The sequence below is a fragment of the Phyllostomus discolor genome, chromosome 4, assembly GCF_004126475.2.
Source record: "Phyllostomus discolor isolate MPI-MPIP mPhyDis1 chromosome 4, mPhyDis1.pri.v3, whole genome shotgun sequence".
NCBI lineage: Eukaryota > Metazoa > Chordata > Mammalia > Chiroptera > Phyllostomidae > Phyllostomus > Phyllostomus discolor.
The window spans coordinates 77475223-77499970 of NC_040906.2; the positions used below are offsets into that span (position 1 = coordinate 77475223).

Here is a 24748-nt window from a genome sequence, read left to right on the forward strand (position 1 = left end):
GGTGGGTGGGGAGGTATTGGCAGGATCCAACAATTATTATAGAGGTAATATTATAAGGACTCAGTCATTGATTAGATTCATGAATGAGGAATGCAGAAATGTCTAGCACCAGTTGGAGGTATGATGTGAGTGTGACAATATTGGGAGAAGTCTAAGTTGGAACAACCAAATTAAGGTTCATCAACTCAGAGGTGAAATCTTGAAGAAAGTGAGTGAGATCTCTTTGATGAGCCTGAATAAGAGTGGAGAGCTAGCCAGAAAATGGAAGCTAGAAAATGTCAAAATTGAAGGTTTGGGTTGGGCAAGATGTGGAGGAGCAGGAGCAGGTAATGATCAGAGAGGAAAGAGGGGAAACAGAATGGTGTGAATCATGAAAAAAAAGGAAAAGTTCAACAGAAACAAGAATAATAGTGTCAAATGCAGCTCAGAAGTTTAGCAAGACACACTCCATCTGAATGTTTTTTAGAATATCTTTATAACATATAACTCAAAATATTCATTTAATGTTCTCTTTCCTGTGTTGAGAACAGATTTTAAATTAGAAAGGTGCTTACTTCAAACTAGGCATGACATTTGATAAAGATTTTTTTTGCCCTGTTTAATGTAAAGTCCAGGAGAATTTCATAATGGACTGATTAGAATTTAAATGCCTATTTTAAAACATCTTTTTGTACTGCATATATTTATAGGACAGATTACTCAAGTTCCAAGGTCTATCAGGAAATTAATTTACAGTTTTAAATGAAATAAGTATGTGCTGTGTCTGCATCTAAATTCCTCAAGAGAGAAATTATATTTTATCAAGCATAAAATACATGTTTAAAAATTATTTGTTTACACATACTTACATGATGAACTCTAAGAGACTTCTCTGAGGCATTATGGGGTATTTATTAAATACAGTAAAATATTCTCTATCCCTCCAGAATAGGGCACTTCTTTTTGATTTCCAACTTTAGCAGTTGCATTATAGAAACTGTACATTCAAGGACCAATAACAGAGGAAGAGAAATTCATTCGGAAGTAAGCTGAGGAAATATCAGGAAAGCTGGGTGTGAGGAACGGTCAGAAACACCAACAGGCCTAGTATTGCAACTGTTACAAAGTTGAAAGTACTAAGACTAAAAGAGAAGATTCTACTCAATGTATTAAATATACATATAAACCCCTTGGCTACTTGGATTCTCAGAACTTTCTTGCTGGGCTTCTCCTTATTTATGGCTAAGTTTACTGTCATGCTGTATGGGTTTATGAACCTTGACCTTGAATCTCTCCATTCTTACCTCTTTCTATCTCTGTATCATTTGCTGTTACTCTATCATCTTCACAGCCTTTTCTCTGTTAGTAATCCCTAGATTTTTGTCAATTAACTACATATAACAATTTAGTACTGTTTGTTGAAACTCTCTTTATACTATTCACAGATGTCAACTGTGGTGCAGCATACGATATCTATTATATATATGTATATGCATACACATACAAAATATATGAGAGGTATGTGTATATATGTGTACATATGTATTATACTCACATGATGCACATATGTGTGAATATATATAGGTGTGTATGTAAAAGCCATTCGATTTTGGTTACCCACGTTTTTCATTTTCCATGATTTGACTATTCTATTTGCTAGAAGGGGAAGCTGAGAGAAAAGTGATTTAACTTTTGTGTCACAGGGCGTACACTCAGGTTCATCTCACCCCTAGCAGCTGCTTGAGCTGCATTGCACCAATGGTTGAGATGTCCTGGCAGGGCCACCTGGGACTCTGGCTGGCAGTAACCAGTCCTAGCTTCCCCAGTGAGGAATCCCAGCTGATGGCTGTTCTCTGTCAGTCTAGGATTGACTTGACACCCCCGATTCGCATTTCCCGAGTCATACGCCTAAATGCCTCTTGTATCTTGGGAATCAGAATTCTCTTCTCCGTGATGGTTCTTAGTAATAATATTTGGTGGATTCTTCTGAGAGTTACCTTTCATGTGGAAACAAAGTCAAAGCAATTTCTAAAAAACGTTTGATTCATCTCCCCAGTGTTTGGTACAATGGAGTTTAATCTAAATGTGAGAAACTGTATCACAGCCTGACACATGGGCAGAAATGTAGGCATTCCTGATGTACTAAATGAATTTCAGTACTGACATCCTCATTTATTTTCTCCAGTATTTCTTAAAAAAGAGATTATTGCCCATGGATAATGTAAAATACATCATCTTTCAGACTTCATGCTTATAAAATATACTCTAATGAACAAGATTATTTCAGGTGGTAAAAATGTTTATATAAAGAGCTGAGCATCAGCATTTCAACAGAGCAACATCCCATCGTGGTACACAGCAAAACCTTTGAAGCGACATTAGCCTAAGACTGAATCCTGGTTCTACTACTGACTAACTGCACTGTTTTGGGTAGGTTGTTTACCTTCCCTGGGTCTCAGTTCTTCTCCCCTGTAAGATGGGGATAATACTAACAATTCACAGAGCTGTAACAGGATTAAATGGGTTGAGAGTTTCAAAAACACCACTTATATAAATGTGTCAAATAAAATAAAAAATAGATAATATCCTGTCATTGGTAACTGCAACTTTAAATTGAACGAATTTCTAAGTTTTCCCTTACTCTACCTTTTTTCTCTCTTTTATATTTCATCCATACATCTTACTCTACCTCTCTGCTTATTTCTGTTATAGTCAATGGCTTGATTTGTTTACATGATGCTTTCTACCACTGGACTGTAAGATCTTTGAGAGCATGAATTATGTTGTGATCACATTTTGATCTCTATGGTGTTGTAATACTTCTGATACAACACAGACCCATAATAAAGATTTATATTGGATTCAATAATTATTTCCCTCATTTCTAACATATCATGGGAATTATTGTTATTGGTTTATTCCATAAGTATTCCACAAAATCTGTTTCTGTGCCCATCCTGAGGCTTCCTGGTTATCCTTCTTCCCCTTGTTTCTCAGGGCCCATTGAACATGTCCACTTTGTTGTTGTTATTGAATATTTGCAATTCATTTTATTTGTATTAAAATAACTTTTCCATAGCCTGTTATATTTATTATTTCAATTTAATTCCAAATTCTATTAATTTAGACAGTGTTGGAAGTAAGGAAATCTTTGAAAGAAATGTATATAAATTTACTAAGATTTCTCAGAGGGAAAGTCATGTTTCCCAACTTTAAATCCAGTATTTTCCTATCAATCTTCCTTTCTTCCTTTATCTCCAGAAATTATATTAAAATTAGCCATTTGAGAACTAAACAAAACTCCCAGGATGGTGTTGCTCAGTGGATTGAGTGCCTGGGAACGAAAGGGTCACTGGTTCAATTCCCAGTCTAATGTACATGCTTGGGTTGCAGGCCAGGTCCCTAGCAGGAGCATGTGAGAGGCAACCACACATTGATGTTTCTCTTCCTCTTCCTCCCCCCCTTCCCCTTACTAAATAAATAAATAAATAAATAAATAAAATCTTTAAAAACTTTAAGCAGTAAAAGGCAATGGAAATTGACTCAGGGAATGTTTTTCATGAATCTAATAGTGCAAAGCTGGAAGAAAGTTGCAATTACAGTGTAAACACTGTACTTGAAGCATTAAGCATAGCTGATTGCTTTTTGCAAAGTTGGGCTGAGTCATTTCAACACCCTTGATTTAAGTTCAAAATAGATCATTTACAGACTCAACCCTTTTGATATTTCCATTTCTTAATTCTTGATTGTCAACAAAGCGATCATTTAAAGACAACAACTGAAATTTGAATAAAAACCTGTAAAAAACACAATTTCCACCAGGTTTCCATAGAAACATGAAAAACTGTGACCCTAAGGCTCAGCCACCTTTTCTTTTCTGCTGGATCATTTATAGTGAAATTATGTGTTCCCAAACCCACTTGAACACCCTCAGAAGAGGCCCTTCACTGAATAGCACTTTTTACTTCAAAAAATAAAAGGACAGATTCAATACTGTAGTGAAACCATAACTATAATCTTGCACATACATGGCAGTCAGTTTTCCCATACCAAATCTTTGTTTGATGTGTGCATTTAGTTGTGAATTTTATTTATTGACGTTCTTTATTCTTGGCATTTGGGGGAAAGCCACCAATGATTAAATGAAATCTAACATGACTTTGTCCAAAATGTAGGAAATTACCCTAAGTCTTTTCATTATATGCAAGTAAGTAAAAATTATCATGAGCAAAAATGAATTAATTTAAAACTAATTTCATAGTTTCTACTTATCTTAGTTCTGACTATCCTGTATATAGAAGATAGCGATCTTCTCTATTTCATATGAAATGAAATAGAGATCATTTCATATGCTTGTGGCATGTATTTCAGAGCTCTGATATAAAGAAATGGAAATTAAAACAAATAAACTTTGCTTAGAACATATATTAAGAAAAATGAAAAAATATTGGATATAGAAAAGATTGTGTTTTGAACACTTGGATAAATCCAAACCTGATAACATATTAATTAAAATTAAAAATACCAGGGTAAATAAAGAAGTTTTGACTTTTATTACTAAATTATGTTTCTGATGTTTATCTGTAGATATTTTAATAATGTAATGATATTCAGAAAAGGTAAAATTAGGAAGATACACAAAACACACAACATATAATATTAGATGTATGTGCATATGGAAAAATTACAATTTTTGCTTCCCTATAGTTCATGTAAAAAATGTATCTGTCTGAAATGCTTTCATTAGTGTAGTTTAAGTATTGTAATATTTTGCTGTCTACTTATGGCAATTACATTCAGTATTGGCAATTTCTATTTTGCAAAAATAATTTATCTGGATGTGATTTAAATGTGATGACATTTGTATTTGAAATTATATTAAAATAATTCCATGTTTTGTGGAATGTAGAAATTAAACTGAAATTGGAAATGGTTATTTTTGAAAAGTATTGCAACTTATTTGGGTATAGAGCTGTTTGCTATACTGTACAGATTGCAAACCATATAGAATATTTACTCTACTATATATTATACTATAACATCTAGATTATAACAATATAGACACTATATAAGTGGTGCTACATAGGCACAAAAATCACTATGCTATTTATTACATATGCTATCTAGACTATGAACATCATCTATCTTAAACTCTAATCATTTATGATATTATTTCTTAATGACAATATTTATGATGTAGTTTACTTATGAAACTACAAAAGAATATATTTCTAAAGGATTTTCTAGATTTCTGAGAAAATAAATAGAGCACCACTCTGCTAGATTTTTCACAATGGTTTCTGCTGCCATTGAAGCAGCAGTGTAGTGATACAGATACTGTTGTGCTCACGCTGCAGGAGAGGGAACTGAGGGAGAAACATTAAAATAATTTAATAGGATTGGAGAATTATTAAGAGCCAAATTTAAATCTCAATTTTGACCTCAAATCCAGTGCAGATGACATTTCCAACAACACATTGTTCCACTGATCAATAAAAAAAAATATTGTGGCCTCCAACTGTTAGAAAAGACATATTTAAATACATTTAACATGAAATGAGCTTTGAAAAATAGCTGTGACTTAAGAAGTAGGGTGGAAGGATGTCTTGGGTAAGAAATGCAGTGTAAGCAAAGGCAAGGAAATATCCAACCATGAAATGTTGACTAAGACATTTTGGTTGTGATGGCGTTTTCCTGAACGAAGGAGGTAAAGAAAGTGTAGGCTTCAGTCACTTCGAAGAGGGCCTCGAGCACCAGGCTGAATCTGTTATGAATCTAATGCATGCATACTGTGTGGCTGATAAATCTGTCAATAGATGGGGAGCAAAGTGCAGGGAATGTTTCAATTACATGTTGTGAAAATAAAGTTAGTTTAGCACTGTCGCTCATGCAGGTGGGAGCACTGCAGAGGAGGAAAGGTGGTGTTTCAGGCCACAGGAAACATTGTCTCCCTGGGCTGATGTTCATTTCAAAGTATTACTGAAAGCAGTAGATAATTATGTTATATTATTTAAGTATTCAAGTAATATGGTTCTGTAAAGGGGCTTTTGGGCACACATATTTCAGTTTTATCATTAAACTAATTCAGTTGTTCTAGAATGTATGGCCTACCACTAGCATTGAGCATTTGTAAGGCCTTCTGGGCAGATGTAATAGACTAGAGATTGCTGAAGACAAATTCCTTGCAGAGAAAGATTTGTGAAATCCTACAGGGAACCAAGGGAACTATACTCCCAAACACTCTCCCCTGCAGAGAAGTCTTTATTATTGACTGTCTTCGAGCACTTCAAAAAACTTTGAACTTGTAAGTTGAAACCACTGTTATATTATAAATCCCCTCAGAAAATTACAGAAGTATTGATGGTATCCTACACTGTGAATAAAGGCTCCAATCTTAATGATAGACATTTTGTGTTTATAAACATAACTTTTTGTCTGAATATACAAAGAGACTATGTATTGGCATGTAGAGATACATTTTTAAAAATCAATTTGTTTGTATACATTTGCTGAATACATGTTCTGCCCCCAAATTTTGCTGGACTTTGGTGCAAAGTTAAATAAGACATGGTCCTTTCTAAGAATATTCATCAACAAATAAATGATTTATTCAACTTCTGATATTTTCAGAATATTTGAATTCTAACTCCTTGCAAGAATATGTCTCTTCCTCACTCCAAGATCAAGTTAATTTTAGGGTATTCCAGGCTAAAAACTGAATAGATTCCCATGTTCTCAGTAAACATGAAGAAGTTGCATGATGAACTTGTCTCTATTCTTAGCTCAAGTGGTTCTGGACTGGAAATAAAAAGTATGCTGTTTATTATCTTTTGTGTATGTCTGTATATCTGTATGCATGTATGTATTTTTAATTCTCACCAAATTATGTTTTTATTTGATTTTAGAAAGAGAGGAAGGGAGAGGAGAAATATTGGCATAAGAGAGAAACATCAATTGGGTGCTTCCTGTATACTCCCCAACCTAGATTGAACCTGCATCCTAGGTAGGTGCCCTGACCTGGAATCCAATCTATAACCTTTTGGTGCATGGGGCAATGCTCCAACCAAAGAGCCACTTAGACAGGCAAAAACCTTAAATGATTAAATGTTTAGGTGTGAATAAGATGTGTGCTCAGTAAGCAGCTATAAAAGTCGTCTGAAATTTTATTCTGTGCCACATCATAAGTCTATGATTTTTTCTGTTTATAATATGGCACATCAAATAATGTCATATGAACAGGTGCAAAAGCTACATGCACAGATGTATATTTTAGAGAAATTCCTAATACTGAGAACTGTTGCATGTCATGTTCACTGCCTGATAGTTTCCACTTTTGCCTAATCATACACTTGGAGGGTACGATTATAAATATTAAGAGAAAAATGTTAAAGAGACCTTCCAAAGATTCATCTTCAAGGATTTCTAAGCCTCTTTGATTAGCATTTGTGTGATTCAGTCCAACAAAACTGCTCAGAATGTTCTCTTGTTGTGCTTTAAAGGAAAGGCTGTTGATCCTTGCTGGTGTGGCTCAGTTGGTTGCAGTGTTATCCCGTACACTGAAAGGTCATGGGTTTGAATCTGGTCAGAGCATATACCTAGGTTGCTTGTTTCTCTCTCACTCTGCGTGTCTTTCTCCCCCTTCCTCTCTTTCTAAAAAAGCAAAGGAAAACAAATCCTCAGGTAAGGATTAAAAAAAAGGAGTTGTTTAAAAACTAGTTTTCAAGACTCTTTTCCATCTTTCTTAGATTGGGAACATTGTGTTCCTCTATGATTTTAATGCACACTTGAATGCCCCATAAAGCATGAGATGGGTGAATTAAAGCAATAGTGTGAAGATAGATTCTACTCAAAGGCATTTTCTTTTATGCTGCTTTTTCCTTAAAACACCCCTAGCAAGTAATATTGAGATTCAGTTATTCCAAATTCATGGATGTTTCTACAAGTATATAGATATTCTTTCTAAATAGATGAGTCTAGTGTTTCCTTTGAGGATGTTGGTGTGAAAAGCTCTTTTTAATTTTTTTTTAAAGCAAGTTCTATTATTATTTTTTAAAATGTAGACAAAAGTAATTTTTTCTCACTCGGAACATATCGTGGTTCATATCTTCCACAAAATTAAATTGTTTATGTTATTTTAATTCATCAAGTGAGTATGTATCTGCTTGTTAAGAAAATGGTTTGTGAGATAGCCTAAAACATTTTTTAACAGCAAAGGTCACATTTTATTGCAAAAACCTGTCAGTGCTTTATGTCCAAGCTGTGAAATGTTATTGCTTCAGGGTGATTATGTGGGAGGGGGCTGTGATTAGAATGCCTTTCAGTGGCCAGCTATGATTTACAGCAGCAAATAGAGAATTAAACCTTTAATTGAAGCCCACAGAGCAGTACCTAGAGGCTAGATTCAGCCTGAAATTTGATTCAGACAATTTTCCTAGTCAAGCCCCTATGGGCTTAGCAGTTGATTCTCATGAGTTTTGATTGTGATTGAAAAGACAAGCTGTTTTCTGCTTTGCCCTGAACTTCCCTAAGGTAAATCCTCAGTTTTAGCAAGCTTCTTGATTAATGAAGGGAGACATTATAGGAAAGAGAATAAGATTTTAACTATTTCCTCAAGTCCCAAAATGAAAATATTTTCACGTATCTGATATTCTCTAGTGGAAATCCACGTTTAACTGGTAAATGTACCTTTCCTGAAAGTATGTTGGAACTATAGCTGTGGACGCATGACCTTGCCCCTGTGCCTCTCTGAAAGGGGGGTTATGGGTCATTGTTCACAGGTACCTTCTATTGGGCCACATCAAATATCACCAATGTGTGGCTGACTTAGATGTGACATAAATGTCAGCCCAGAGGCCACGCAATTCTGAATGCCTTTCTGTTCTTTTCTATTCATAAGCAATACCCTTGTTTGTTCCATTGTGTGTGTATTATGTGCCATTGTGTGTGCATTATCTGACAAATAGTGACCCAATGAATGAGTGATGTCCACAATGTGCTGTTCTTAACAGCCCTGGTCAACTCCTGTGCACTCATGTGTATGGCTTCTTTTATGGGGTCAGTCCATCTCATATTTGGTCTTCCTCTTTTCCTTCCACCTTCTGGTACTATGCCTGAAGTAGGACAGCTTCAGTTTTGCCATTTTGTCTCCAGTGACATTTCAGTCTTAATTTTCTCTAGGACCCACTTGTTCATTTCTCTAGTGGTCCAACATATGCATGAAGCTCTCATCTAAGACCATATTTTAAGTAAATCAATTGTTTTCCAATCAGCCTTTTTCACTGTCCAACTTTTGCATCTGTACATATTCAATTGGAAGATGACCATGTCAATGATTGCTCTCTAATGATGTATCTTTGCTGTTTTTCCTTTGTTTGTAATATATTTTATTAATTATGCTATTACAGTTGTCCCAATTTTTCCTCTTTGTCTCCTTCCACCTGGTACCCCCTTTTCCTCCAGTGATCTCCCCCTTAGTTCATGTCCATGGGTCCTTGTATATAAATTCTTTGGCTCCTCCATTTCCTATACTGTTTTTAACATCCACCCGTCTATTTTGTACCAACCAATTATGCTTCTTAATCCCTGTACATTTCCCCGCATTTTCTCCCTCCCCGCTTCCAGTTTATAACCCTCCAAATGATCTCCATATCTGTGATTCTGTTCCTATTCTCATTGTTTATGTGATTTTCTTCTTTTTTTAAAGATTCAGTTGTTGATTAGTTGTGAATTTGTTGCCATTTTAATGTTCACAGTTTTGATCATCTTCTTTTCCTTAAATAAGTCCCTTGGAAATGTCATGTGGTAATGGCTTAGGGACGATGAACTCCTTTAGCTTTACCTTGTCTGGGATGCACTTTATCTGCCCTTCCATTCTAAATGATAGCTTTGCTGGACAGAATAATCTTCCATCACGGCCCTCCCAAGATAGCCTTCTCCTAATTTCTTGGCTGCAGTCACCATTTGAGTGGGAAATTGAACCAAGATAAGCAAAATCTTCAATAGTTTTAATGTTTTCACTGTCTTTTTTAAAACTTTCATCATATTTTTTTATTTATTCTCTTTTGCATGTCTTACAGGTTATTACATTATTAAACAAAAAGTGTTAAACGCTGCCCTTATCTCACATACTGCATGTTTCCTGACTACTTGTTTGACATATCCTATTAATTTTGCCCATATCTCTTAAGCCTAACCCATTATCTATGCTTATCCTTATGATTATCAAGCATCCTATTGTTTTCTTGTTCTGTACAGCAGAATCGACTGTTTTCAAATAATTCAGCAAACTCTTATTAAGTATTGAATGCCTAAGATATGCAAGGAATTATTGGTGTTAATGATAAAAGGAAGACAAAATTATAATCTCCTATTAAGTTTGTGGAACAATGGAGGAGCTATGTCGTTTAACTAAAGGTACAATGTCAGGTAGTTAAAAATTTCTGTGGAATAGGCATTGACATGACAAGAATTGTAATTTATGAAAAATGAATCTGGAAATGGTGTATAACATGGGTCATGGAAGGAAAAGTTAGATGAATAAGGTCATTTCAGTGCTTTGGAAAGTGATAATGTTATCCTAAATTACTGTAGTGTTTATGAGATAACAGAGAAAGGGTTGGCCACAGATACTTTGGAAGTTGAATTAACATTATTTATAGGTTGATCAGGAGCAGAAAAAGGAAGCCAAGATAACCTGGAGCCTTTGAGCCTGGGTGTATAAGAGGATGGCCATTAACAAATAAACACAGATGCAGAGGCGTGGTGCCAGCAGAGGCAAAAAAAAAAAAAAAGGTTTTCCAGATGGAAGCATAAAGAATGTGATATCCCTACAGGACATCTACAAAGAGATACAATGCAGACAGAATATTCCAAAATAAAAGTTATGACCAGGAATAAAGTTTTGGAATCATCTCAATATAAGAGAATAGTCAGCCAATAGATTGGTTTCTATCTTCCAGGGAAAGAATATGGAGATAAAAAAGATAAAATGATGGAACTTTGTTAATTAGCAACCCCTTAGGTGGGCAAAAGAGAGGAAAATAAGAGTAAGGGAGAATAAGAGGAAACAGGATTTGCAGACGTAGAAGGAAAATCTAAAGTGAGGAGTTGGGAATAGCCCATTGGGAAAAGCACAAGAGTTAGATGAGAGAGAAAAGGTAATTAGATTTAGGTAATGATGGTTTGGGGGAGTCCAATCTCAATAAAATGATGGGGCAATAAATTGCATTTTGAGGTATTTATGAATGGGGAGTTATAAAGTAGAAGCAGTGAAAATAAACCTTGGTTGAAAGTTTTCTGGTAAAGGAGAGACACACAGGAAGTAACAAGAATGAAGAAAAGTGTTGGGTTACATTGTTTTATGATAAAGGAGATCTGGGCAAGCCTGTGGGCTGAATGGATTGTTACAAGGAAGGTGGAAGATGTAAAGAAAGAAATATGTAACTGATCCAACCTGGCGGTAGGAAGGAAGGAGGAGATTGGGGTCAAGTAGTAGAGAGAGAACTCTTTGTTTGGTTCTGATATAGAATACAATTTTGCTGCACTAGTGAGAAGCCTTCCAACATGTCTTGTCTTGTCCTTCTGTGAATAGCCTGCATTCTTGTTAGCCAAATTTAAAAAAAAATCTGATTTGGATATTCAGATAATAAATCTTGTATTTTTACTGCCGTCTAAAGTGCTCTAAAATATCTTTTCCTATCTTGTATATATACTAATAAATAGCTGAAGCTTTGACCCTCCTAATGTTAACACAAAAGAGACTGATATGGTCAAAATAGATATGACTGTTAAAGAGCAAGACACTCTCAAATGAAGAAATAGTAACTTTTCAATTGGCAAGTCAATTTGGTGATAGGATATAAAGAAAAAGAATGAAAATTCAGTTGTTGATGCATCTGGTTTTCAGATAATAAGTGTGGATAATTCATGGTATAATTTCATATTTTATTGAAGAACTCCTACTGCATGTAAGGTAGTAATTATTCTTTTGTTATTCTACACTTCACACTTGATATCTACATTTTTTATAAGACTTATCACTAGTACACTTAGATTCTAACTGAGGATGTATATCTTATCTAATCCTAGTGAAGAGGAGATTATACTTAATTTTCTAAGGACTCAGGCTATTGCCCCTTAATGTATAACGCTTTCTATATTGAAGCATAGTCCTATTCTTATTTTATAAAAATCATGATAAAATATACTATTCTAATGATAATGATAGCAAATTAATTATAAGTGACACTGAGATTATAGATATCTCTTATTTTTGGATGACTTCCTAGGAAAATAATTGATATTTCCTGAATGTGAGAGAGATTATTCTTATTAGCACTTCTGAATAATCTTCTAGAACATTTTAATAGACAAATAACAGCACAATAACTTTATCAAACTTTTCTTCCCAAAACACAAAGATTGTGTCTTGTTTTTAAAGGTCTATTTTGCCTGCGATTGTTTTGGCATACATGTCAAACTTCCACTCAATTCTGATCAACACAAATCCATTTGATACCTATCCTCTATGCCAGAACTTTATGTAGATCTGGGAATAATATGATCAAGATAACAAATCAGTGTCCTTTGCCCTTAGGTTCATATAATCCAGTGCTTTCAAATGAGAATAAGTACTCACAGCACAAAAGATAGTCATTTTAAGTCTTGATAGATAGGGAAAATTCATTACATTTCTAGACTGGTCATTTGAGTAGACTATGGTGCATTTCTTAGAGAAAGGTTAGTTTTAAGACTACAAACTCATTCAAAAACACTGAGTGTAAATTAGGGAGTGGAGATATATGAAATGGTGAGCAGAGTGTGGACTTCATAGTAAAGAAAATAAGGAATCACTGAAGGGTTATAAGCAAAGCAATGATGTGATTAAAATTGCAATTTGCAAAGATCTAGTCAGTGAAGAAAATAAAGTACATGAAGCAAACCTAGAATCAGGAATCTTTATTAGGCAACAGCTGAATTAATGTCGATAATACATGATGGTAGCATAACCTAGTGCTGATTTGTGCAATTAGAAAATAGATTTGAGGGATAATGTAATATGGAGTTTATAGTTCCTGGCATTTAAGATGAGGCTGAGGGAAAGAGAGGAAAGAATCAAGGGTGCCCAGGTTTCTGGTTTGGTTGATTGAGGGGACTGTGGTGATTTTCTCTGAACTTGGAATTATAGAAGGATGATCTAGCTTGAGAGCAGAAGGAAATAAGTTTCAGCGTGGGCATGCTTGGTTTAGCAGTTTCTTGAACCATCCTCATGGAGTTGAGTCATCTGATTGGCCATTTGTTCTGTGGGCCTGAGGTTTTGAAGAAAGTGAACAAGTATATACAGTATCTGATTATCATAGCTGTGGTGGAAGTGCTTGCTTTGGGAATGTGTAGAGGAAGAAGAGGGCCTGAAGCAGGATCTACAAATGTTTTTCTGTAAAGAGCCAGATAGTAAATATTTCAGGGTTTGTGGGCCATATAGTCATACCTACTCAGCTCTGCTATTGTAGCACTGAGGTAGCCATAGACAGTATGTGAGAGAGTGGGAGTGGCTGTGATACATGAAAAGTTAATTAGGAAGCTGAAATTTGAATTTCATATATATTCACATATCACTGAATTATCCCTCCTTTGTCATTTAACTTTATTCAATAATTTAAAAGTATACAAAACAGTATGAAATTTCCTCAGAAAACTATAATAGGATTGCCTTTTTACCTGGCAATTCCCTTGCTGGGATTATACCCTAAGAATTCTGAAACACCAATTCAAAAGAACCTATGCACCCCAATGTCCAAGGCGGAGTGTTATTTACAATAGCCAAGTGCTGGAATCAGCCTAAGTGCCTATCTGTAAATGAGTGGATCAAAAACTGTGCTACATTTATATGATGGAATACTATACAGCACAAAAAGAAGGAAGGAACTCCTACCCTTCATGACAGCATAGATGGAACTGGAGAACATTAAGCTAAGTGAAATAAGCCAGGTAGTGAAAGACAAATACCATATGATTTCACCTATAAGTGAAACCTGATCAACAAAACAAACAAGTTAGAGGAAAATAGAACAAGAGACATGGAAATGAATGACAAACTGACAGTAACCAGAGGGGAGAGGGGAGGGGGATAAAGAGGGAAAGAAGGGGAAGGGTCACCCTATGGACAAAGACTATGAGGAGTGAGAATTGAATGTGGGATGTGAGGTGAGTAGAGCCAGTGACAATATGGGGGAAAATGGTGACAACCGTAATTGAACAACAATAAGTAAATAAATAAATAAATCCATTCTTGGTATGTGGGCCATCCCCCCCCCCCCCAAAAAAAAGGCAATGGCTTAAATATTGCCATGGATCACAGTTTTCAGACCCCTGAGCTAGAACATTACCCTTCAGTTAAGAGAAATGAAAGAAGAAATGGCAGGCATGGCTCAGAAAAGTAGAAGAAAAATTAAGAGCATAACGTGTGTGTGTGCATGTGTAATTTTAAGTTAGCACTGACATTTGTGGTAGTTGGCTGTCAGGAAGTTAAAAATTGTATCAGTAAGTAAGATTTACAGAAAGTGGAAAAGGAAAAGGCAGGGTTTTTAATAAATATATTTTATTTAGAATTTAAAAAATAAATAAATGTAGAGGTGCTTGAAAAAAAAGTCATCCCTCCCCATCCTCCATGCCCTCCTTTCACCACTCCCAATCCCCTGAACTATGAATTTAGATGTCCTAGAAACCTGAGTTCTATTCTTGTCTATCTCACAATTAAACTATTGATTAATTAAATCTTCTAGTCTCAGTTTACTTTTATGTACAACAAAGATAATTTGGTGGAAAAGGAGAGAGAACACATAAGAAGACATGTATGCATGTGCTGGAGATTATGTTTACAGAGTTTGCAATAAATTAAAGTGATACCTACATGAATGCACCTAGTAGGGTATATGGAATATATTTAAATGATTTTAAAATTTTATTTCTCTTCTTTCCCAAATATTTATAATTTAATGTCCTTTGAGTTTTCTATTCCTTTTTTAGGGAATAATATTTTTTCCTGGTTTTGGATAAGAATATGTTAATTGTGAAGAATATCTGTTGATTAAAAGAATGAATGATCCATTTAAAAGTGTATCTGTGCATAGACTACAGTTATTGACAATTGTAATGTGTTATCAGTAATTATAATCTTTTGTAATAATGATACTATTGGCTACTATAGAATTAAGTAAGGGTGTCAGGTGGATTTGTGTTTTCACAACTTAACAGAAATTTAAGACAATTTAAGAAGCAGTTTTAAGGAGGGATATAAATGATTTGTGTTAGAAGCCAACCCTGCCATTTACTTGATAAGAAAAATTAAACCTAGGACAAGTCATTTCACCTCCTCATGGAGCCTCAGTTTAATTATCTATAAAATGTAGATCAACTGCCTCTTAGTGTATTATGGCATCAATTTTAAACTTTTTTTCTTCTTATGGCACACCTAAACTAATTACTAAAATTCTGTGGTACACCCAAAAATATATTTTTTTGCTGTTTTGACAAAACAAGTAATGGGTATAACTTTGATTCATTCACACCAGATTGCTATTGTTGTGTTGGCTGTTGGCATTTTTTAATTTGATGGTCTAAGGGAGAAGAAGTCAGTGCCCCTGACTACCCAGTTATGTATTGCACGTTTTAAATATTCCTGGTTTAAAACCATTGGTTTATAGTGTGCTTTAAATGAGAGGACATAGATATCGAGCACAGTTGCTGACTTACAGTAAATGCTCAGTTCATATTAATTTCTTTCCACTCCCTCTCACAAGTACATTAATTTTGCCCTTTAATTCTACTTGCTGTGTATCATTTGCCTTAAAGAACAAACCTAAATGAAAAAAGGAGTTTTATTGATGTGCTTGTAAATGGGTTGTTGGGAATATAGAATGCTACATTTGAAGTACATATTGCATTATAATATGAGCCTCGTGTAAAGCTAAGAGGAGGTCTATAATTTGTTTTGTTTAAAACATTAAATTATGATGGCTCACTTAATAACTAAACTACTAAGCTAAACTACATTTGTATTCAGCAGTCATAAAAATTCCTGTTAGACATTTAATTACTGCACAAATTGTTTTAGAAACCACTGTAAAACAAACATGTTGATTAGCAAAAAATAGACATGATTACCAAAACTAATCTTTTAAAAATATATAAATTTAGCTACAAGCAAGTGTTCTATCATATAGAACTCATTACCCCTTAAAGGCTTGTCATTCTTTAAAACCCTGTCCATTTTTAAAGTTAAAACTTCACATGCAGATTATTGAAGAGATTTACTGGGTTCTTAAGAAAATGCTTTGTTATATTTTTTAAATAGAGACTTATATTAACATTTATGAATGTGAAGTTATAGAATCAAACTTACAAAAATAGGCCCACATCAAGACTTCTGTAAATCATGAAATAAGTGACTGTCAGAGTGAGGACATGGCAAAAATTACTAGGGTTCAGGGTGGGGTGGGGAAAGTAAAGCACTTATTGGATCTGTTCAGACAAAACAATTATAAAGTCATTACTCAAACTCCGTCATATCTAAGGCAGAGGAACTGTCTTCCCAAGTATATTAATGTGGCCTTCATCAATGCTGTTTCCTTTCTTTCTCCTTTCCTTCCTTTGTCCTTTTTTAAATTTTTTTATTGTTTTTCTATTACAGTTGTCCCAATTTTTCCATGTTGCTCTCCCCTGCTCCATCCACTCCCTGCTCACCCAGTCAATCCCTACCCTGTTGTCCCATGTCCATGGATAATTTATGCTTGTTCTTTCACTATGCCCTTCTCTTTTCCTCCTATATGCCCTGTTTTCCTCCCTGGTTCCTGCCAGTGTGCTCCTTCTTTCCATGCCTCTGGTTCTATTTTGCTCATTTGCTTATTTTGTTCATTAGGTTTCTGTTATAGGTTAGATCATAGAGTATTGTATTTGTCTTTTGCTGCCTGGCTTATTTCACTTAGCATAATGCTCTCCACTTCCATTCATGCTGTCGTGGAAGGCAGGAGTTCCTTCTTTCTGTTACGTAGTATTCCATTATAGTATTCCATTGTATAAATGTACAATAGTTTTTTGATCCACTCATTTACTGATGGGCACTTAGGCTGATTCCAGCACTTGGGTATTTTAAATAATGTGCTATGAACATTGGAATGCATAGGTTCTTTTGAATTGGTGTTTCAGGATTCTTAGGGTATAATCCCAGCACTGGAATCACTGGGGCAAAAGGCAATTCCATTATAGTTTTTTGAGGAAATTCCATACTGTTTCCACAGTGGCTGCAACAGTCTGTATTCCCACCAACAGTGTAGTAGGGTTCCCTTTTCTCCACAATTTCACCAGCACTTGTTTGTTGATTTGTTTATGATGACCATTCTGACTGGTGTGAAGTGGTATCTCATTGTGGTTTTAATTTGCATCTCTTTGATGACTAATGATGTTGAACATCTTTTCATATGCCTGTGGGTCCTCTGAATGTCCTCCTTGGATAAGTGTCTGTTCAAGTCCTTTGTCCATTTTTTAATTGAATTCTTTGTCTTCCTTGTGTTAAGTCCTATGAGTTCTTACTATATATTGGAGATCAAACCCTTGTCCAAGGCATTGTTGGCAAATATGTTTTCCTATACAGTTGGTTACTTTTTATTTTGATGATGTTTTCTTTAGCTGTGCAGAAGCTTTTTAATTTAATGTAGTACCATTTGTTTATTTTGTTCCTTTATATGCTTGCCCTAGAGGATATCTGAAAATGTTGCTGTGTGGGATATCTGCAATATCCCTGCTTATATTTTCCTCTAGGACATTTATGGTATTGTGGCTTATGTTTAAGTCTTTTATCTCTTTTGAGTTTATTCCGGTGTATGGTGGAAGCTGGTGGTCTAGTTTTATCTTTTTGCATGTACTATTCCAGATTTCCCAGCACCATTTGTTGAAGAGGCTATTTTCACTCCATTTTATGCTCCTGCCCTCTTTATTGAACATTAATTGACATAGAGACATGGGTTTATTTCTGGGCTCCTTATTCTGTTCCATTTACCCATGGGTCTATTCTTATGCCAGCACCAGACTGTTTTGATTACAGTGGCCTTGTTGTATAATTTGATATCAAGTATTGTGATTCCCTCCTACTTTTTTCTTCTTTCTCAAGATTGCTGTCACTATTCAGGGTCATTTTTGGTTCCATAATAATTTTTGAAATACTTGTTCCAAATCTATGAAATATGCCATTGGTATTTTAACAGTGATTGTGTTGAATCTATAGATTGCTTTGGGTAGTATGATAATTTTAATGGTGGTTTTCTTCTAGTCCATGAACACAATATATGCTTCTATTTGTTTGTATCTTCTTTGATTTCTTTTTTCAGTGTTCTGTAGTTTTCCAAGTACAATTCTTTAACTTCCTTAGTTAAGTTTCTCTCTAGGTATTTTATTTTTCTTGTTTCTATAGTTAATGGGATTTTCCCCCTATTTTCTCTCTCTGATATTTCATTGTTTGTATACAAAAATGCCTTCGATTTCTGAATATTGACTTTGTATCCTGTTGTTTTACCAAATGCTCTTATTAGGTTGAGTAGAATTTGGTGGAGCCAATGGGGTTTTCTATGTACACTATCATGTCTTTTGCAAACAGTGACAGCTTTACTTCCTCCTTTCCAATTTGGATACATTTTATTTCTTCTTCTTGTCTAATTGTTGTGGCAAGAACTTCCAATATTATGTTGGATAAAGGTAGTGAAATCAGACATCCTTGTCTTGTTCCTGATCTTAGGGGGAAAGCTTTTTGTTTTTGCCTATTGAATGTGATCTTGTTTGTAAGTTCCTCATATATAGTCTTTATAATTTTGAGTCATGCACTCTCTAGTCCCTTTTTGCTGAGTGTTTTTATCATAAATGGGTGCTATACTTTGACAAATGCTTTTTTAGCATATGTTGGTTTGATCATGTGATTTTTATGTTTCATTTTTTTGTATGGTATATTATGTTTATTAATTTACAAATATCATGCCATCCTTGTATCCCTGGGGTGAATCCCACTTGATCATGGTGTATGATCTTTTTAATGTATTGTTGGATCCAGTTTGCCAAATTTTTTTTGCGGATTTTAACATTTATGTTAATCAGTGATATGGGCCTATAGTTTTCTTTCTTTCTTGTGTCTTTACCTGGTTTTGGAATTCTATAATACTGGCATCATTAAAAGAGTTGTGCAATCTTCCCTCTTGAATTTTTTGGAATAATTTGAGAAGGACAAGAGTTAGCTCATCTTTGAATGTTTGGTAAAATTTGCCTGTGAAGCCATGTAGTCCAGGGCTTTCATGGGCCAGAAATGTTTTGATTGCAGCTTCAATTTTGCTAATTGTTAATTATCATTGGTCAATTCAAGCTTTCTGATTTTTCTTGATTCAGTTTTGAAAGATTATGTTTCTAGAAATTTGTCCATTTCACCCAGGTTGCCAAATTTCTGGCATATTGTTGTTCATAGTAATTTCTGACAGTTCTTTGAAATTCTGTGGTATGGGATGTATTTTCTCCTCTTTTGTTTCTGATTTTATTTATTTGGGTCCTCTCTCTTTTTTTCTTGGTAAGTCTCATTAAAAGCTTGTCAATTTTGTTCATCTTTTTCAAAGAAGCAGCTCCTGGATTTACTGATCCTTTGAATTGTTCTTTTAGTCTCTATGTCATTTAATTCTGCTGCGATCTTGATTATTTCCTTCCTTCAACTCTCTCTGGGTTTTGTTTGCTGCTGTTCTTCTAGTCCTTGTAGATGTAGGATTATGCTGTTTATTTGAGATTTTTCTGTTTGTTTGTTTGTTTTTTTAAGGTAGGCCTGTATTACTATGAACTTCCCTCTCAGGACTGCCTGCACTGTGTCCCATAGGTTTTGGGCTGTTGTGTATTTGTTTTTATTTGTTTCCAGAAATCTTTTTGATTTTTTCCTTGATCTCATTGTTTACTCTGTTTCATAAATACTTAGATGAATATCAAACTTTGGAGATTACTTCATTAATTATAGAGAAAGGATGGGAAACTAAATTTTTAAAAATCTCATGAGAGGTTGATGATCAGTTAAGAGTGGAACAATTATCTTAAACGCAATCTTTGAGAAACAAACTTCTAGGCTTCCAATAGGCAAAATGTTTCCATTTCTATTGATTTCACATCCTTTCTCTACTTAATAGGAGATATCATATTATGTGAAAAAATTATGATAATAGTCAAATGTACAATTTTGTCTAAATAATCGATCTTTTTATTGTTTTCAAGCTACTTGGAAAGTAACGTATGACTTAGATGCTCCATGCTCTGCCTAAGTTTAAAGTAGGCACAGCCACATTTTCAAGCTTATGTATTAATGAGAAGTGTTATGGTCTGAAGAATGTTCCTTGTGTAATGTTTCATATGCCAATATCATTCAGAAAAAAGTAATAAGTGATAGATAGTCAAAGATGCCCTGATTTGTTATTTCCAGAATTGAGTATTGTATCCTTAAAAAGTAAATAAAAATAATAAAGAAAAAATAACAATAATATCTAAATCTTAGCAAGAAAATACAATTTTTCAGTGTCAACAAGGAAAATGTACAATTTACAGTCTCTTGATGCCTTTGTGATACATTAAACAGGGAAAAGAAAATGATTTTCTTTTTATTTTTCAGATGTGAACTAAAGTACATAGCAATTTTCTTTCTATACTTTACATGTTTTTTCCAAGAACACATTGTTCTCAGCATGGAGATAAGTATATAAAGTAGAAACATTACTAGATTTGGAAAATCTAGCTTTTAAATAAATTCTAACCTGTATATCATTGAATACATTGTATTATTTATTAAAACATTTTCTATCTATGCTTGTAGTTGGCAGAATAAAGGATTCATCCAAAGATGTTCAGGTCTGAGACCCAGAAAAATGTGAATTTCATATTTACATGGCAAAAAGAACTTCACAGTTGTTGTTAAGCTAAGAACTCTAAAATAAGGAGATTATCCTGGATTATCTGGGTGGCATCAATGTAATCATAAAGTTCCATAAAAGTTGAAGAGGGAGGCAGAAGAAAAGTCAGAGTTGAGGCCAGAAGCAGAGCTTGGATGATGCAATGTAAGAAAGACTCAGTCCACCAATCCTGGCTTTGGCTATGGAAGATGTCCATGAGATAAGAAATGTGTGCATCCTCTAGAAACTGGTAAAGTAAGGAAAGGTGTAATTGAACAGAGGTGCAGCTGCATGCCACTTCAAAAGCCAGTACTTGAGAGTCAGATGCTAGTGTAGAGGGAAAAAGTTTACCCAAATACTGGTCACCTGAGAAGACGGGATACCCATGTCTGAATGCCCATCTTAACATTTCAGTGCAGGCAGAAATGTTTATAGGGAGAGACAGGGAAAGCAGAACAAAAAGATAAGGGTAGGGAGTTGAAAGGTTCCCTATGTGCAAGTGGGCACAGTCCATTCTGATAAGGCCAGTGATGGTCTGTGTGCATCATCCTGGTTTAGTCATCCCAGCTTCACATCATTCTGACTTTATGTCATCCTGGCTCCATGGATGGAGGTCAGCATATCTCTCAGAGCTGGGATGACTGAAGTTTGGAGTCTATCTTTTGAAGTTAGTTTCTAGGATTCTTATACAGGTATGCTGTTTATCTAAAAAGTTACATATTAGCCAGAGTCAACATTTATAAAAACAATATCAAAAGAGTAGTGGAGTGGGTTAAATTTCCCACTGTTAACAGAGGGTTTTGCCCTTGAGGCTACTAATAGGAACATGACCTTGCCGGTACTATCATCTTAGCCAAGTGAGGCCTGCTAAACTGTAAAATAATAAATGTGTGATTTAAAAATTAAATTTATAAAATAGCAAATGTCTAAGCCACCACTGTGTGGTAACCTGTTATAGCAACAATTGGAACCTAATGTAGACTTTAGTACATGAGAGTGATATATTATTATGACAAATATCTTAAAAAATGTAGAAGAAACTTAGGAATTGGGTAATGGGAAGAGACTGGAAATCTGAGAAGCAAGATTAAAAAAAGACTAGATTATAGTCATAAAATAGTAGAAATATGGATGCTAATGACTCTGCTAGTGATGACTCGGAAGTGAAGAGCACAGCAGAGAAAACATGTATTACTTTAGAGAATACCTAAATCATCAGACATGGATTTTTAGGACAAATACAGACCTGAAAGACAGGGCTTGTGGAGGAACAGAAGGAAATGGAATACATGTTACTGCAAACTAGAAGAAAGGGACTTCTTGTTTCACAGATGTAGAAATTTAAAAGACTTATGTTCTATAATTATGTAGAAAGCCAAATTTGTAGGTGATGAACTTGGATATTTGATGAGATTTCCATGTAAAGTGTTGAATGTGTGGCCTGATTTCCTTCTCGCTGCTTATAGTAAGATGTGAAAGGAGAGAGGGAAACTAACCAAAGAACTATTACATAAGCAAGAAAAACTAAAATAAAAAAATAAAAAATCAATGATTTTGCTAATCCTTTGCCTATTTGAATGGCAAGGATATAATAGTTAAGAAAGTCACTTGAAAGAAACCATGGTCTTGAGAATAAAATGTATGATGTGTCTGGGCAACTTTTTGCTAACATATCAGAAAAATCAAAAGATCACAATACTCTGTTAGACAAAGGGCTCCTTGAAGAGATTAAATATGTGACTCATAGATCATCTCATCCATCCCAAGAGAATCCAAAAATAGAGATGGGATCATTTAGGAAAAAAGAAAATCTGTGTAGTGGTCTCTTCTTTAGCAGATTGGATCCTATGATTCCATGACACGTGTGGGTGACCCACAATGTTCTTGAGAACTTTATTCCAAGAGGAGAACTGCCAGCTTGGATTAGGAAAGAGAAAGAGAATACAAAATGATAAGGACGTTGGACTACCAAAATGTGTCAGGTGAGAAACGAGGAGACAGATAACACTACTCAGCTGCAAACATGCATTTTCATAAAAAAATAAGGGATGACTCTGAGGGTGAAGATTAGGGGGTGGACCTATAATTTACAGAAGGTAATTCTTAAACCTTAAAGGGAAATGGAGATTGACTGGATGGATATTGAAATTGCTCTGTACCAGTGATTTTTTTTTCTTATTTCCACTTGTTTTGAACCAGAATTTCTGTAATTGTTATCCTATGGCTGTACCACCATTATAGTTTGGGAGCAATTGACATACTTTTTGAGTTTCACAGAGTCACAGATGGAAAGAAATTTTGCCTCAGGATTAATTGTACCCAGCATCTCACACACAACTAATTTGATGATTTTGGTGGAACTTTTTAGGTAATGAGACTTATATAAAATTTTGGACTTTGAGTTAATGCTGTTATTGGTTGAAAATTTGAGCCATTTTGGATGGATACATGTATTTTGCATTTTCAATGACTGTGAAATTTGGGGACCAAAGGGTAGACTGTAGTAGGCAGAATAACAGTCCTCTTGCCAAAGTTGTCCAAATCCTAACCTCTGGCATTTATAAATATGTTATATTACATAGCAAAGAAGGATTAAAGTGGGAGACGGAATTATGATTCCTAATCATCTAACCTTAAAATAGAGAAATTTCCTGGATTATCAGGGTGGGCCCATTTGGAATCATATAAATATTTAAAAATGGAAGATGGAGACAGAAAAAGAGGGTCAGAAGGAAGTAAGACTATGGATAAGTGAGAAGGAGCCAACTCACTAGGTTGTTTCTTTGAAGCTGGAGGAAAGCAGACATGAATCAATGAAAGTGAGCAACCTCTGAAGTCTAGAAAGGGCAAGGAAACACATTGTTTCCTAGAGCCTCCAGAAATCAATTTACCCTTTTGACACCTTCAACTTAGCCCAGTAAGACCATGTCAGATTTCTAACCTATAGAACTGTAAGATTATATATGCATAAAAAGAAATATGTATTTCCTTTTGTTTTAAGCCTCTGAGTTTGTGGTAATTATATATAGCAGTATATGAAACTAATACAATACCATTATATAAAGGCTCACATACAAGCATTGATGAATGAAGAAAGGCAAATTTGTAGTGACCCTCCATTACAGATTTACATCCTTCAACAAATACTTTATTGTCTAAAAGTTGCAGGATTGTTCTATTCACTGCTGCTGTGATATGCATTCATTATCTTTGCTTGGCTTAGTTTTTCACTATTCTCTATATTAAGACAAAGTCCCAAATTCTGCATCTGCTCCTCTTACTGGCTGAAGTTTTTACCCTGGGCATGTGAAGATTATGGAAGACAATGCTGACCCTATGCCATTTTTTTCTTTTTATATGATCATTTTTGGATAAATACTTTTAAAATATGTCATCAGTCAGTTTAAGTCATTACTTGATCTGAATACAAGAATGTGAATACAAATAGTCTTTTGGTGTTTGTGTGTGTGAACATGCCTAAAACATACATTTTGTTTGCATAGGTTGAGAAAACAAGACACATGTAATTTGTAATGTCAGGTCTCAACTATAGAAGTCAAATGTTGCATAGAATAGGTCTAGAATGTCATAGCAGTCAAGGGAGGACAGAAGGATGTATGCACATTGTTCAGAGTTCTCCAGTCACGATGTTACCTAATTCCCCTTCCCTTGCATTGCTGAACATTGGAATTAGAGAGTCAAAACACAGACTCACTGTTATGCCTTTCAATTAAACATCTAATGAGCTAGAATAATGACCCTTTCTCCTAACTGGTTGTAAGAATAATTAGATTTAAAAATACTTCACGCATGAATGAAAT

General features: G+C 34.8%; 1 protein-coding gene across 1 annotated transcript in view; it reads left to right on the forward strand.

Annotated features, from left to right (window-relative positions):
* Nucleotides 1-24748, forward strand: part of LRP1B (LDL receptor related protein 1B) — a 1792671-nt gene that overhangs the window by 44432 nt on the left and 1723491 nt on the right. The window lies entirely within an intron of this gene.